This window comes from Benincasa hispida, chromosome 8, assembly GCF_009727055.1.
Source record: "Benincasa hispida cultivar B227 chromosome 8, ASM972705v1, whole genome shotgun sequence".
Classification (NCBI taxonomy): Eukaryota; Viridiplantae; Streptophyta; class Magnoliopsida; order Cucurbitales; family Cucurbitaceae; genus Benincasa; species Benincasa hispida.
Window position 1 is genome coordinate 43496647 of NC_052356.1, and position 15614 is coordinate 43512260.

The following is a 15614-nucleotide window of genomic DNA, read 5'->3' on the forward strand; positions in this document are numbered from 1 at the left end:
ATATGTTTATAGCGATCCTCTCAGCTAAAGTGTTTGAGGGTCACCTAATAAGACTAGGACTACGAATTGTTTAACCTAGGGCAAGTGGGAGAAACCCACGGGTATGTGATACCTAAGGAAAACTATCATATGTGATACCTAAGGCAAACCATGGGTATGTGATGCCCTAGTTTATTGTATTTCTCCTTAAAACTAAAAAACTAAATATTATATATACATAAGTATGTTACCACTAGAGTTTTAGTTCAAGTGGGAGTTTGTTCGGTTTTATGTCCTAAAACTCGTGGTTTGTAAACGATAAATTTATTTTGTTGATTAATAACATTGTTATTGAAGTTTGATTCAATAAAATTTTTATTTAATATATGAACTTCTTATTTCATTTTAGAAATAAATCCAATAAACTAAAAGATTCATGACTATTACATGAGTATTTGAACTTCATGTGGAGACATAAGAGTGGACCAGGTTCGAGTAAATAGTCAAAATGATCTATAGTATACGAATAAGGTTGGGTGTCTTATTCAGGTAACACTATTGGATGCAACCCATTTTGTAGTTGTTACAATTTGTTATAAAGTGCTAGAAACGAAGTGATTCTGATTCGTTCATATGCTGACATGAGGAGTGTGGAGTCCTGTGCAATAAGTTTGCATAAGATCGGACCAAGAAATAAGTCACTCTTACTTTATAACATTGTTTACTGTTTAAGACTAAAAGCGGTGACCTAGGTGACTTAACCTTAATCCTGAGCTTACTATGAACTCCTGTTCATTTGGGATTATCCTTAGATTTGCATAGGTGAGAGTTGGCTCAACAATGCCGACTCAATAAGCCTCCCATTTTAGGAGGTAAGACCTAGTAGATAGCTGGGGACACAGGGTGTAAGATAGAATTCACTCCTACCCGCCTTTAGGGTTAGTAGAGAGGTTGTTCCCTTAAGTGCTGACTCTGGATCTTGAACAAGGGGCCCCACCCTCTCATTGGCTCGAGAGGAACTCGATTTAATAATTATATCTCAAACCAATTGTTCATTAGAGTATCAGTGGAACTTAAGAAACAAGAGGTAATCTCAGGGGTAAAACAATTATTGACCCAGTCGTTATTACAAACAACCTATGAAGGGTTAACTTACTAATCATGGTCATGTCAAGTGGACACAATATATCTACAGTGAGAGGAGTACAACTACTAGGCTTTAATGGAGTGACATGGTAGTTAACGAATGAGGGTTAATTCGATTTAAAGAGTTTAGCTAATTAATCTCTGATCATTGGAGCCCATGATCTGTAAGTCCATTAGGTCCCCCTACTAGCTCACAGATGGAATAAACCTTAGAAAAATGTGATAAGTGAATTTGAAATGTTCAAAATTGGATTAAGAGAATTAGTAATTATATGTGATATGATTACACGTTTAATTTATGAATTAAACGAATTTGGAGAATAGGTTGATATGTAAATTCAATTTAAATATCAAAACTACATGAATAAGGATTCATATAATTGAGAAATTTGTGTTTGATTAATTTAATATTTGATATTAAATTAATAAAATTGTTTAATTAATTATTAATTTTATTTGAAAAAATAATTATTGAATTAATTTTTGTAAAATTAATTAAAAAAAATTCAATTTGATTTAAAGAATTAAATATGAAATTTAAGTTTAATTTTTTTAAAATGTATTTCAAATTTAAAAAGGAATTGAAATCGATTTTTCAATTTTGGAAAAACCCACTAGTGGGTTCATCCCATTTCTAGTGAACTTCAATTCACCATTCCACCCATTAAATCATGCAAGAGCTGTCTCTTAAGGAGGGGATTTTGGCTGAGAGTTCTTCCAACTGAGTGATGCCCGTGCAAAAAGAGGGGATTTTGGCTGAGAGTTCTTGAAGAAGCATTCTACAACTTTCAATGATATCCAATGTGTTCTTTCTCAAATTCTTTCCAAATTTCAACTTATTTTGAATCTCACAGCTCAATCTAAGGTTCCTAGAGGATAGTAGAGAAGATCTAGTGGTGGTTCACAACCAAAAGAGGAGAAGATTGCAGTTGAATTTGGAAATTCAAGAAGATCTTCATAGGTATTTATGAAACCCTTTTTTCATTTGATGAATATGCTTAGTTTAAAACTAAAATTGATGTATTAGAATGCTTAATGATTTTGTTTTCTTCCAATGTATGCTTGTTGAATCTAACATTACCGACTCACCTCAACTCTCCCTTCCAATGTTTTCAATGACTCCACCAATCAGCCACTGAGTCGCCAAACTTCGATATTCAACTCCGAGCTTCGACAACCACCTTTGATAATAACTCTAACGACTAACTCCAATGAGCACCTTCATGTAAATAACTCCAATGACTAATTTTTGGTTTTGGTAACCATCTCTGACAACAAACTCTGATGACCAATTCTGACTATAAATTCTGGCAAAAATCACATTCACACGACTAACACCGACGACCAACTTCGAGCTCCGAAAACCAACTTTGACGAATAATGTCACACCCCACTCTAGATTACCCTCTTAACCGGAAGGAGATGGACAAAAGAGACATTCCTTTGTTGGGGTTGATGCCTTAAATCTCTTAGGGTCCTATAGTTTATAAACATATGTATGAACAAATAGTTTTGTGATTTATAATATGAGATATTTTATTTACTTCAGTCTATAAAATTTGAGATATTTTAGTTGCATTAACCACAAAACAATAAACTAAGATCTCTAGTTATCATTGCAACTTAAGCATGTATGTGGAGATATACAAGTGGATCGTCATTTAATGAATAACCTAAATAGTCTATAGTATATGGATAAAGGAGGGAAACCTTATCCTGGTGACACTACGAATGTGGTCCGCTTTATAGATGTTACAAGTGTTACAAAGTGCTACAAATGGTCTGATCCTGATCATTCATGTATTAGACATGTGAGCGGGGATACTCTATACAAAGGAGTTTGTATAAGACCAAACCATGAAATGTTTAGTCTCGTTATATAACGTCGTTCATGACAGAGACTTTCATTTCACTAGGATGACTATAGGTAACATAACCTTAATCCTGAGTGAAGTAGGAACTCCTGCCTATGAGGGCGGTCCTTTGATTTGCATTGGTGTGAGTGGCCAGATCGTTGACTCAAACCTACCACTTTGGGGATTCGTCTGATTGGGGAGCTGAAAACTCAACTACACGAGACGAAATTCACTCCTTCCCCAAAGCAGGGGTAAGTAGATAAATTGCTCCCTTAAGGGATGATTCCGGGGCTTGAATAATGTGGCATCACATCTTCTCTTGGCCCAAGAAGACTTTACTCATAGTGGGACTAGGACGTATTATTCATTAAAGGAATCAGTGGTACTTAAGGAGTTATATGTAACTACTGGGGGAAAACGGTAAATTGGCCCAGGTGTACTTACGAGCGATTTGTGAAGGGTTATCGTACTATTGATTGGTTATATCCAATGGACACATAAATATATCTATAGTGCGAAGAGTGTAAATGTCGATCTTTAGTGGAGTGCCTGACAATTAACGAATGATGGATATCGTGATTAAAGAGTTTAGTCAATTACTCACAAACCGTTGAAGTTTTAAACTACAGGTCCATAAAGTCCACTTGGTAACTCAATGGATTCATGTTGAGAATCAATTTTTGGGTTAGTTTGAAGTGTTCAAATTAACAAGAGAAAATTTGATTATATATGATATAATTAAATTAATTCAATTATATGTAATATAATTGATTTGATAAATTAATTGATTGGAGAAATTAATATAAATATGATTTATATTAAGTGCCATAAAAGAGAAAAAGAACTATGGTTTATATGTTGCATATGATATGATATTAAAACTATAGGTTATAAATATAATATGATAAATTAGTTATTATATTTATTTATAATTAAATCAATTATAAATAATTGATTTCGGTGTTTCACCAAATAACTCCCTTAGTAGGTGGTTTTAGTAAGTTTATGGCAACCGAATGGATAAAAGTGAAAATGGTTTTCATTTTGTTAATTCAATGCACAAGAAGAAAAAGTTATACGATAGCTTTGAGAGAGTAAACGATCAAGAAACGAGTATCCTATACGATAGCTACTCGCTACTAAACGATCGAGTACCCAAGTCTATACGATAGACTTCTTCATTCTCCCACTTATTCGATCGTCTACCCGATCGTTATGTTCCTCCTTCCCTCTAACAAATCCATACAGAGCTCACACCTCATAGATTCTCACACCGAGAATACTAAGGTAGCCTCGTGGTAGTGTAGAGTTTGCATTCGAGGGTCAAGTATCAAGTTTAACTCGATTGTGATCGAGTATTTACCAGTTCGTGTTGTTTGCTAGATGTGCTCACGTTGCGTTCGTGCTGTTGAACGTTTTGCTGATTGATCGAGGGAATACTAGAAAAAAAGTTCTTCAAAGGTATGTTCATTTGATCCCCTTTGGTTTATTCTTTTGAAGCATGTTGTAATTTAGACTTGATGCATAAATGTTTTGTTAGTCTGTAAATATTCATGTTCTTTCACAATGGGGTTTGGAACGATCTGCTTTTGCTCATTGGTTCTCTATGTCAATAGTTCCTTCAACCTTAACCTGGTATAGCATGAGAAAGACTAGGTAAGGTGATGGAAAAAGGTGACATATCTTAACCTAGGTTAATACGGGGTAAGGTGTTGGACAAATGTGACATACCTTAACCTATGTTAGTATGAGGAAAGCTTGGTGGAAGGTAGTGGACAAAGGCGACATATCTCAACCTAGAGTAGTTTAGAGGGTTGAACAAAAGGGTTCTTTCTCCCAGCTAAGCAGTTAAGTAAAGTAGAAAGTTGGACAAGAGGGTTAACTCTTAGGAAAGAGGCCAAGTATTGAGAATTGAGCAAGAGGGCCACCTCAAAGTAAGAAATAGTCCAACTATGTACAGATGTAATTTTGATTACGTGAATGATGGTTGCCTAAGTTTATATTTTCAGTTAAAGCTTTCAGTTTTACTATCAGTCTAATGTATGATGCTTATGTATTAAATTTAGTCACTTACTGGGCTTCTAGCTCATGTTTTCAAAATGTCCTCCCCCTCCCCCCCTCCCCCTTAGGTAGCGGTCACTTCTCAGAAGATAATTTGCTATTGCTCTGCCACTCAAAGACTCAGGTTGAAGGAAGCTTAATTGATGACCCTGTAGTTGTTAGTGCACATGTGTCTGTCATATAGGGACTAGTCTTGTATGTTGTGCTCACTAAGTTGTAATGTACATAAGTGTATGTAAGAACAATGTTTAAAACCTTGTAATGTAAATATGTTAAGGTTTGAGTTAATTTGTTCAGTAGTTGATGAAATGTATGTATTTAGAGTTCGAAACAAGTTAAATAGGTTAGTTAGGTAGTAAGTGCCAATAAAAGGATTGGAAATGTTGCAGTCACATCTCCTTCCAGATTAAGAGGGTAATCTGGAGCGGGGTATGACAAACAACTCTGACGACCAACTCCAACACCACCTTCATACGACCAATTTCGGGCTCTAACAACCACATCCAACTATAAACTCCAACAGAAATCATCTTCGATGATCAACTTCAACAACCACCTTCGTGCAACCAACTCTGAGCTACAATAATCATCTGTGACGACAAACTCTAGCGACCAACTCTAATATCACCTTCATGCGACCAACTTCGGTTTCTGACAACCACTTCCGACTACAAACTCCAATAAAAATTATCTTTGATAATTAACTTCAACAGTCATCTCCAACTTTTATATGATAATGATTGTTAAAATATGTTGTAGATTTATTGACTATAAAAATAGTAGTATTTTGTTTACATTAGGTGCAATATTTATATGTAGAAAATTGTAAAATATAATTTTATTTAATTGAATTCACATATCAAATGAGTGTTAAGAATATTTTGAAAAGTATGTATGTAGTTCAAAAGTATGTAACAAATTAAAAAAATTCATAAAATGGAATTTTTTTTAGAACATATTTTGCAAGAATTAGTGAAAAATAAATATTTTTTCTCTAATGATCCTCCAAATTTAGAGAAATTGAAAGTAGAACTGTAGAAAAAATATGGTGGCATTTCATTGGCTGCTAAAATGATAGACGAGATTAAATTAAAATAAAATAATGATAGATAAAAATACATAGCAACAACAGGAAGAAGAAAAAGAAGAAGATGATGATGATGAAATTCATAGAGAAAAACTAGAAATCAAAAGTTTTGTTATTTGGTTTCCCATTTTATTTAACCATGCATTGGATTAATTGTTGTTCATTACCAAAAAAAAAAAAAAAAGAAGAAGAAAGGAAGAAAGAAAAATATTCAAACAAAGATTGATAGAATTATTGAATAAAAAAGTTTCAAAACAAAAATAATAATCATAAAGGCAGATTATTTAGGCCCCGTTTGGTAACCATTTACGTCTCGTTTGGTAACCATTTTGTTTTTTAATTTTGTTCTTGAAAATTAAGCCTATAGATACTACTTTCACATCCAAATTTCTTCTTTTGTTATCTTTTTTTCACCAATAGTTAAAAAAAAAAACCAAAATTTGAGAACTAAAAAAAGCTTTCATTTTTTTTAAAGAATTTGGATAAGAATTCAACCATTATACTTAAGAAAAATGCACATCGTTGTAAGAAATGTGGATGAAATAGACTTAACTTTCAAAAACAAAAAACCAAATGGTTACTAAACGGGACTTTAATTTTTTGTGTTTGTTTTTTAAAATTAAGCTTATATCATTCACATTTCTTACAATGATTTGCATCTTTTTTAAGTACAATGATTGAATTTTTGGCTAAATTCAAAAAACAAGAACAATTTTTTGAAAGCAACTTTTTTAAGTTCTCAAAAATTGGCTTGATTTTTTAAACTATTGTTGAAAAGTAGATAATAAAGGAAGAAATTTAGTGATAGAAATAATGTTTATAGACTTATTTTCAAAAACAAAAACAAAAAAATAAAATGGTTATCAAACGGTTCTTAGAGTTCAAAAACTGCACCAGATATCTCAAACATATGAACTCAACTTTACACTCCTAATAAAATATTTGAACTCAGATAAAATAAATTTGCATCCCAAATACAGACATATAAACTTCACTATTGTATAAACTCCAGATATATTTGAACTCAATACCTAAATAGTCCTTAAAAGTTTAATAATCACTTCCGTAATTCTTGTATTAAAAGTACTATAACTTACTAATTATACCAATTAAAATATTAAATTTTCATAGATGAATGAGCTTAAACGTTATTTTTCGATTCATTGTTAATTCATGATTTTCAGATGTAGTGTAGATTTTCTTTAAATATTGGAACGCGCCATAATATTAAAAGAAGATGTTCAATCAAATAGATAAGCGTTTTCTATTGATGTGACTGATTTTTATATATATATATATATATATTCCACAATAAGATTGTATCAAAATAAAAGCAATTCAATTTTTTTAAACAAACATTTGCCACATGGCAAATTTTTGTTGAGTTTGAGAGCCTGCACCCTAGTTTTTTTTCTTCCTTTTTTCCTTTTATCTTTTTTTATTTTATCTTTTTTAGTACAACAATTATGAGAATATATTTGAACCTTCAATTTTTAAGAGAAAAGTTATCATACAAATTATTGCACTAAGTTCACTTTAACTTTGCCTATGTTTTCTTCAACTTATTTTTTAAAGAATAATGTCAGAAATTTTGGTATGATTTTGGAAATGACATGATTTTATTTGAAAGGTTAACTTTTTTGAGTTGATATCATTATTATTTTAAGGTTTTAATTCATAATAATAATCAAATTAGTTTTGCCTGGAGATTTATAATTGAAAGTTTTAATTTAGTTTATATTTAGTTGAATTTCGTTAATGTAATAGTTGATCCTTAACTATCATTCATTATCATTAATTGTATTTACCACCAGCCTACTTATTTCCTTTTATTGTTTGCTTTAACCCTAATACTAGTATGGTTCACTAACAAAATTAGTTAACGAGAGAAATGCACTTATTATCACTTAAAAAAATCAATGTGATAACTTTTGATATAGAAGTTTGGTCAGGTTGACTGGTTAAGATCTGAGGTCAGTTCTTGATTCGTGTAAAGAAATCTTACATTGATGTAGTACATGTTGGGGTTGATGCCCTAAATCTCGTAGGGTCCTATAATTTGTGAACAATGTATGAACAAACTCTCTATGTGATTAATAAAATATTTGATATTTTATTCACTTTGTCTATAAAATATGTGATGTTTTAGTTGCATTAATCACAAACCAATAAACTAACATCCAAGGTTATCATTGTAACTTAAACATGTATATGGAGACACACAGGTGGATCATGTTTAAGTGATAACCTAAATGATCTGTAGTAGATGGATAAGGCTGGGTACCTTATTCTGATGACACTACGAGTATGGCTCATTTTCTAGGTGTTACAATTATTGTAAAGTGCTACAAATGATATGATCCTGATCATTCATGTATTAGACATACGAGCGAGGATACTCTATACAAAGAAGTTTGTATAAGACCGAACCACGAAATGTTTAGTCTCATTATATAACACCGCTCATAATAGAGACTTACATTTCACCAAGATGACCATAGGTAACATGATCTGAATCCTGAGTGAGTTGTAAACTCCTGCGTTTGAGGGCGGTCCTTTGATTTGTATGGGTGAGAGTGACCAGATTGTAGACTCAACAAGCCTACCATTTTGGGGATTTTTCTGGCTGGGGAGCTGGGAATACAGTTACACAAGATGGAATTCACTCATTTTCCAAAGCAGGTGTAAGTAGATAAATTTCTCCTTAAGGGCTGATTCCGAGTTTTGAACAATGTGGCATCACACCCACTCCTGGCCCGAGAGAGGTTTAGTCATAGTAAGAGGAATCAGAGGTACTTAAGGAGTTAGATGTAACTACAGGGGCAAAATGATAATTTGGCCTAGTTGTACTTACGAGCAATTTGTGAAGGATCATCATACTATTTATTGGTTATATCCAATGGACACAGAAATATATTTGTAGTGTAAAGAGTGTAGCTGTCGATCTTTAGTAGAGTGCCTGACAGTTAACAGATGGTGAAAAATGTAATTAAAGAGTTTAATTAATTATTCATGTATTGGAGTTTCAAGCTACAGGTCCATAAGGTCCCCTTGGTAGCTCAAAAGAATTTAGTTGAGAATCAGTTTTTGAGTTAATTTGAATTGTTCGAATTAATAGAGGGATTTAATTATATATGATATAATTAAATTATTTCAATTATATACGAAATAATTGTTATAATGTATTTGATAAATTATAGTTTAAATTGGAGGAAATAAATATATAAATGAGATTCAAATATATTTTTCTATGAATATGATTGATAATTGTTAAATTTAATATAAATATGATTTATATAAATGACATAAAATAGAGAAAAGAAACTATAGTTTATATTGTATGTGATACAATATTAAAACTATAGGTTATATGTTATATTTGATATAACATATAATTTAATATAAATATAATATGATAAGTTAGTTATCATATATATTTATATTATTTTATTATTATTTGAATAATAACTTCCTCATCTTTTCTCTCCAAATTCTTTAGTGGGTAGTTATTTTTTTTAATGGTACGAGGAAAAAAAAGAAATTTTTTGTTTTTCTTCTTCCTTGGACGATTTGCTATTGCAATTTGTTGAACGATTGAGAGAGATTTATGTAATTGTTCTGTGTTCTTGTATTCGTAAAAGCTTTCTCAATCTTCTACTTCCTCCACCAAATCTTATCCCTCCTAACATAAATAGTTAGAGCCCACCACTCCTAGGTTCTCACCCTGAGAATATCAAGGACTCTTTGTGGTTGTGTCCGGGTTTTGGTTCGAGAATATCTTGAAGAAGGTCTTCAAGAAGTTGTTGTTTTTGTTCGAGGGAGGATTCGTGAAGAAAAGATCTTCAAAGGTGATGTATCTTGAACCCCTTTTTCTTGAAAAAACATGTTGTAATTTAACTTGAAATGCATATCTCTTGTATGTTTACTGTAAACTTAGTATTTGATAATTAATGGAATTTGGATGATCCACTTCCGCTCAAGGTTCTCCTCATAAAAATTCCTTCAGTACCTTGTCCAACATGTTTCAATGCTTAAGTTAGTATCTACTAAGAACAAAGTTATGCACAAATTAAGTTGCACATCGTAAATTGAGAATTGGTTTCCGTATTTATATTGTCAAGTCATTGTACATTGAGTTAGTTATATGAGTGAATGAGTTTTTTTTGTCAACTGAGCTTTACCTATAATTCTATTTAGGGTTGAATTTTCTTTTGGGTAGTCGGTTGAGTTTCTCGCTCAATCTTGTGAGCTTGTTTAATGGTTTCATTTACCCTTATAGGATGTACATGCCTAATGGGTCCATGGACTTGTTAATTATCAACTCGTGACAAATAACGATAATGATATTTTATGAAGTTTGACTACTACTGAGATCAAGTTAAATTTTTTAGAACTATTAAAAATTAGATCAAAATTATATAGCATAAATTAAAACAAAACTCAAACTTAAAATTGAAGATGTAAAACCATAAGTTGAGATCAAATCAAAACAATGTTCAAACTATAGGAACCAAGTAGTAAAATCACCAAAACTACCATGGAATGATTAGACATTCATTACAAAAAATTGATTATTTAGTGACAAATTTTTAACCGTTCAATTTTTGTCACTAAAAACCTATTTATAGTGACACATTGTAAAAATGTCACAAGAAGTTCATTATTAGCAACACATCTTTAATCAACATCACTAAAAAAAATTAGCAAGTTAGCTACCAATACCACTAAATATTTAATACTTTTAGTAACATAGAAAGGTATCATTAAATATATATAAATAATTTTACCAAAATAAATAAATAAATAAAAGTTTTAAGTTTTTTTCCCTCCCTCTTCCCCCCAATTATTTTCTCTCTTCCATTTTCCCTCCTACCATTTTCGACCCACTCACCATTTTCCTCCCTCTTTCAACTTTCAATTCTCTCACTCTTTCACTTAGCCTCACTATTGGACGATTGTTGCACCTGAACGACCGACTTCTACATGTGAATGAAGGAATGTGACTATTGCGTGTCAACGAACGACTGTTACTGCACCTGAATGGCGACTACTGCATTTGAACGGACGAACGATGACAACCATACCTATTGCATCTGAACGGACGGGCGACGGCGACCCTCTCTGACGCGAATGAACGAAAACTGTTGCTACACTTATTTGGACGAGTTTCTACACTTGATTTGGCCAGAACGCAAGAATGGAACTCTGGCAAACGTGAATGAAACTTTATTTGCCAAGAATCTATTCATTTTGTAGGTATTTTTGTGTGAAATTTCTATTAATTAGTACACATTTAACCTTGATTTCGAAACTCACACAACTTTTTCGATGATCTCCACCTTCGCAAACCACAAGGCACTTATTTTCAGAGAACCCACTCATTTTTCAGGTGATTTTTTATGTGAAATTTCCATCGATTACTATATAGTTTGTGAGTATCTATATCCAATAAATTTTCCATCAATTTTTAAACAACGTAAATTAGGAACTTAACAAGGTAACTTCTAAATTCAAGAGTATATGAGTTTACTTTATTAGATTAATATCTTTTAATTTCTCTATTTGTTGATAAATGCTTCTTGTATGTAGAAGAAAGATGATGAAGTGAAGTTTTTGGAGAATATTGGTTTTTTTTATTCAAAAGAACCTAATAATGGGTAATTATAATACAAGATAAATAGAGTACAACAAATCATAATTAAAATAATATTAAAATCTACTCCCCCCCTCAATCTAGGTTGTATATAGAATACAATCCAAACTTGGAATTGAATTCAGCAAAATTTCTCTTCTGTGATGCTTTGCTAAGAATGTCAGCAATTTGATGGCGAGACGAAACATAGTTTAATTCCACTATGTTCTTGTTGACATTCTCAGATATGAAATGGCGACCTATCTTTATGTGTTTCATTTTATCATAATGGACGGGATTCTTTGCTATACTAATTGCTGCTTGATTGTCACAAAGTATTTTGAACGAATTTTGAGTTTCTATTCTTAGTTCTTCCAAAAGCTTCTGAATTCACATCCCTTCACAAATTCTATGCTAAAGATGAATATTCAGCCTCACACTACTTCTGGCTCCAACTGACTGTTTTGTGCTTCTCTATGTGACTAATTTGCCTCATACATAAGAGCAATATCCAGATGTAGATCTTCGATCAGTTAGCTCTCCATCCCAACTAGCATCAGTATAAATTTCTACCATTCTATTTGATGATTTTTTAAATAATAGTCCATGGCCTAGAGTACCTTTCAAGTATCTTAAAATCTTGTAAACAGCCTTAAGATGATGTTCATTTGGATTGTTCATGTGTTGTCTAACAATGCTCATAGAATATGATATGTCTGGTCTGGTATGTGACAAGTAAATTCATTTTTCCACAAGCCTTTGATACATGCACTTGTCAACTGGGCTAATCCCTTCAATTTGGTCGTGGCATAAATTTGGATCCATAGGTGTTTCATCAGGTCTACACCCCAATTTCCAGTCTCCTTTAGCAAGTCTAGGATATATTTTCGTTGAGAGATGGAAATGCCATCTTTAGATCTCGCCATCTCTATTCCTAGAAAATATCTCAAACTTCCCAAGTCTTTAATTTCAAACTCAGTTGCAAACATCCTTTTCAAATTAAGAATCTCCCATAGATTATTGCCAATGATGATGTCATCTACATCAACGATCAGGATTGCAGTTTTGTTGTTTACAGATTTCACAAATAGAGTATGATAAGTTTGACATTGATGATAACCATTTTTAATCAAAACTTTGGAAAATCTATCAAACCAAGCACGAGGATGCTGTTTTAATTTGTATGAAGACTTTCTCAACTTGCATACCAAGTCTTTATTAGACTCATTTTCCATTCCAGGAGGAACCTGCACATTAACTTCTTCTTTGAGATCACCATTCAAAAAGACATTTTTTGACATCAAGTTGATGAAGGGGCCAATCTTGATTTACTGATAAAGATAACAGGACACGAACAATATTTAATTTAGCAACAGGAGCAAAAGTGTGAACCCCGAATCACAATTTCTCTACTTGAGTATGTTCCTTATTGAGATTAGTGTGATGAGTATACTAGGGTGAAATGGTAGAGAAAAAAGTGGAAATTAGAAGAAAAGAGGAAATTTTGAAGGTTAACTTTTGGGAAAAATTTTGGAAATTTGGCTAAGTATAGAATTTTGTGTGTTAGAGTGGTGTTGATGTGTTGGAAGATTTGTTGGATGATGGATGCGTTGGATGCATTGAATGCATTGGATGATGGATATGTTCGATGCGTTGGATGCATAGGTGAAGAAAGAAAAATGGAAGTGAGGCATGGGATGGCACGAGGGCTAGAGGGTGTCATGCATCGAGCAACCTCGACTCAATGCCCAGCCATGCGTCGAGTAGCCTCGGACAACGCCCAGGCCATGCGTCGAGCAGCCTCGGCCAGCACCCAGGCCATGCGTTAAGTAGCCTCAGCCAGCGCCTAGGCCATGCTCATGCGTCGAAGGACCACGCCCATATGTCTAAGCACCCGGCCAAGCATCAAAGCACCGTGCGCAGCCCATGCGGCCAAACACGCCCATGCGTCGAGCGGCCAACCTATGCAGCACACCTATGCGTTGGTGGCCAGCACCATGTGCCCATGCCAAGCAAGCCGTGCGAGTGAGCCATGTGTCAAGAATGGACGGTCACCCTATGCATTAGTGAGGGTTAACTTCTTGCGATGGCTAAGTTGAATTGTCATGATAGTAAATTGGCTTGCTATGCATTGAGTGGAGACTATGCGTTGTTTATGGACTAAGCGTTGAGCATCCAAGAGTTGGACGTATACAAGGGTGAGGTCATATAGAAAACGTCATCAAAACTATGTGTCTTCTTGGGAGGAAAGCCTTAAACCTTAAGAATTTGAGGTGGTGGCAACAGATTGGAGGCCTATGCTTTGGCAATATGGGAGGAAGACACTTAGCTTGCGATGACTACAGCATTGCGTTGATGGGATGAGAAGAAGACATTTGGCCATGCAGCCAAGTAGGTGGTGTCAACTTCGGAGAAGTTATAGACACCTATAAATAGAGCCAAGAGACTTCATTTTTAGTTCACAATTCAGAAATACAGTAAAAAGAGTGGGAAAGTTGAGCAAACCTTGCGTTGGACCCAAATCCATGCGTTAAACATAGAGGACGCATTGGACAGTGAGGTCTGAGGAGGATGCATCAATTTGGGACGAGGAGTTCTCCCAATTTACTAATGTGTTTGGAGTGATTCCAAAGCCACCTGAAATCTCTGAAAGTCTAGTTTTCAGGGTAGGGCTGCTGGAAGAAAAGCTCGAAGGGATCGGGCTGGAAACTGAAAAGAATATAGAAGGGTCAGGCTATTAGATCAGTTTGGGCCAGTCTTGAAGATTCTATGATTCCGGCCAACCACGAGAAATTCTGAGCTCAAATTTTAGGGTAAGCCTCCTGAGACATTTTAAAATGTTTATAGAAGGAAGTATCTCAAAATAAAATTTAGAACTATGAGTAATTTGAGCTATAAGTTGAATCTGAATTATAGGAGTGAAAAAGAAGCCTGAGGTAGAAAAGGGAGCTACTAAAGTGAAAAGCTCCTAAGCAATCAAGGTGAGTGGCTAAAACATTTTGACTAAAATATTTGATTAAATGTTTGATTACAACGTGATATAGAAAGTATGTTTTAAAGAAGAATATTCTCATGCCAACTAGTTTACAAAGTGATTTCCAAGCAAGCTATGAATTATGTTTTAAACGCATGCATGAGTGAGAAGTTTGTTAAAAAGCTATTTATATGTGCAACATGCGTTGGTACCTTTAAAGCCATGTTTTTATATGTTTTATACTTTACATGCTTTAAAAAGAAAGTCATTTATGACTAGTTTTACTTAAAACGCGATACCGAAGGACATTTGAGAAGGTATCCACCCAACTAGATACTGAAGGACATTTGAGAAGGTATCTATTGGTACTGAAGGACATTTAAGAAGGTACCAAACCAACCAGATACTGAAGGACGTTTGAGAAGGTATCTGAACAGTAGTACCTAAGGTATGACGGTACTTAGTATGGCCATGTGCACATAGGTAGAGTCAGAGATTGAGAAAAAGTGTTCTCTCTTGACTAGTAGTTGGTGTTGGGATTTTTTTTACCCACAGTAGGGTTATCCTCAACTGAGAAATAGTTTTACTGTTTTATGATTAAAACAGCTTTATATGTTCTATGCTTGGAAAATGTTTATACTACAGTACGAGTACTGTAGAAGCTTATATTTCAGTTAACTCTTTATTGAGATTTTGCATGAGAATAAATTATCTTTCTTAAGTCACTCACTGGGCGTAAGCTCACCCCGTTTTCAAATGTTTTCTTTTTTCCCCCACAGGTAGCTGTCAAATCCTCTGAAGATAGCTCTGCATCTGCTCTGCCACTAAAGGATAAAGAGATTTGTAACCCGTTTATTAGGTGGTTACTGTTAATATTGT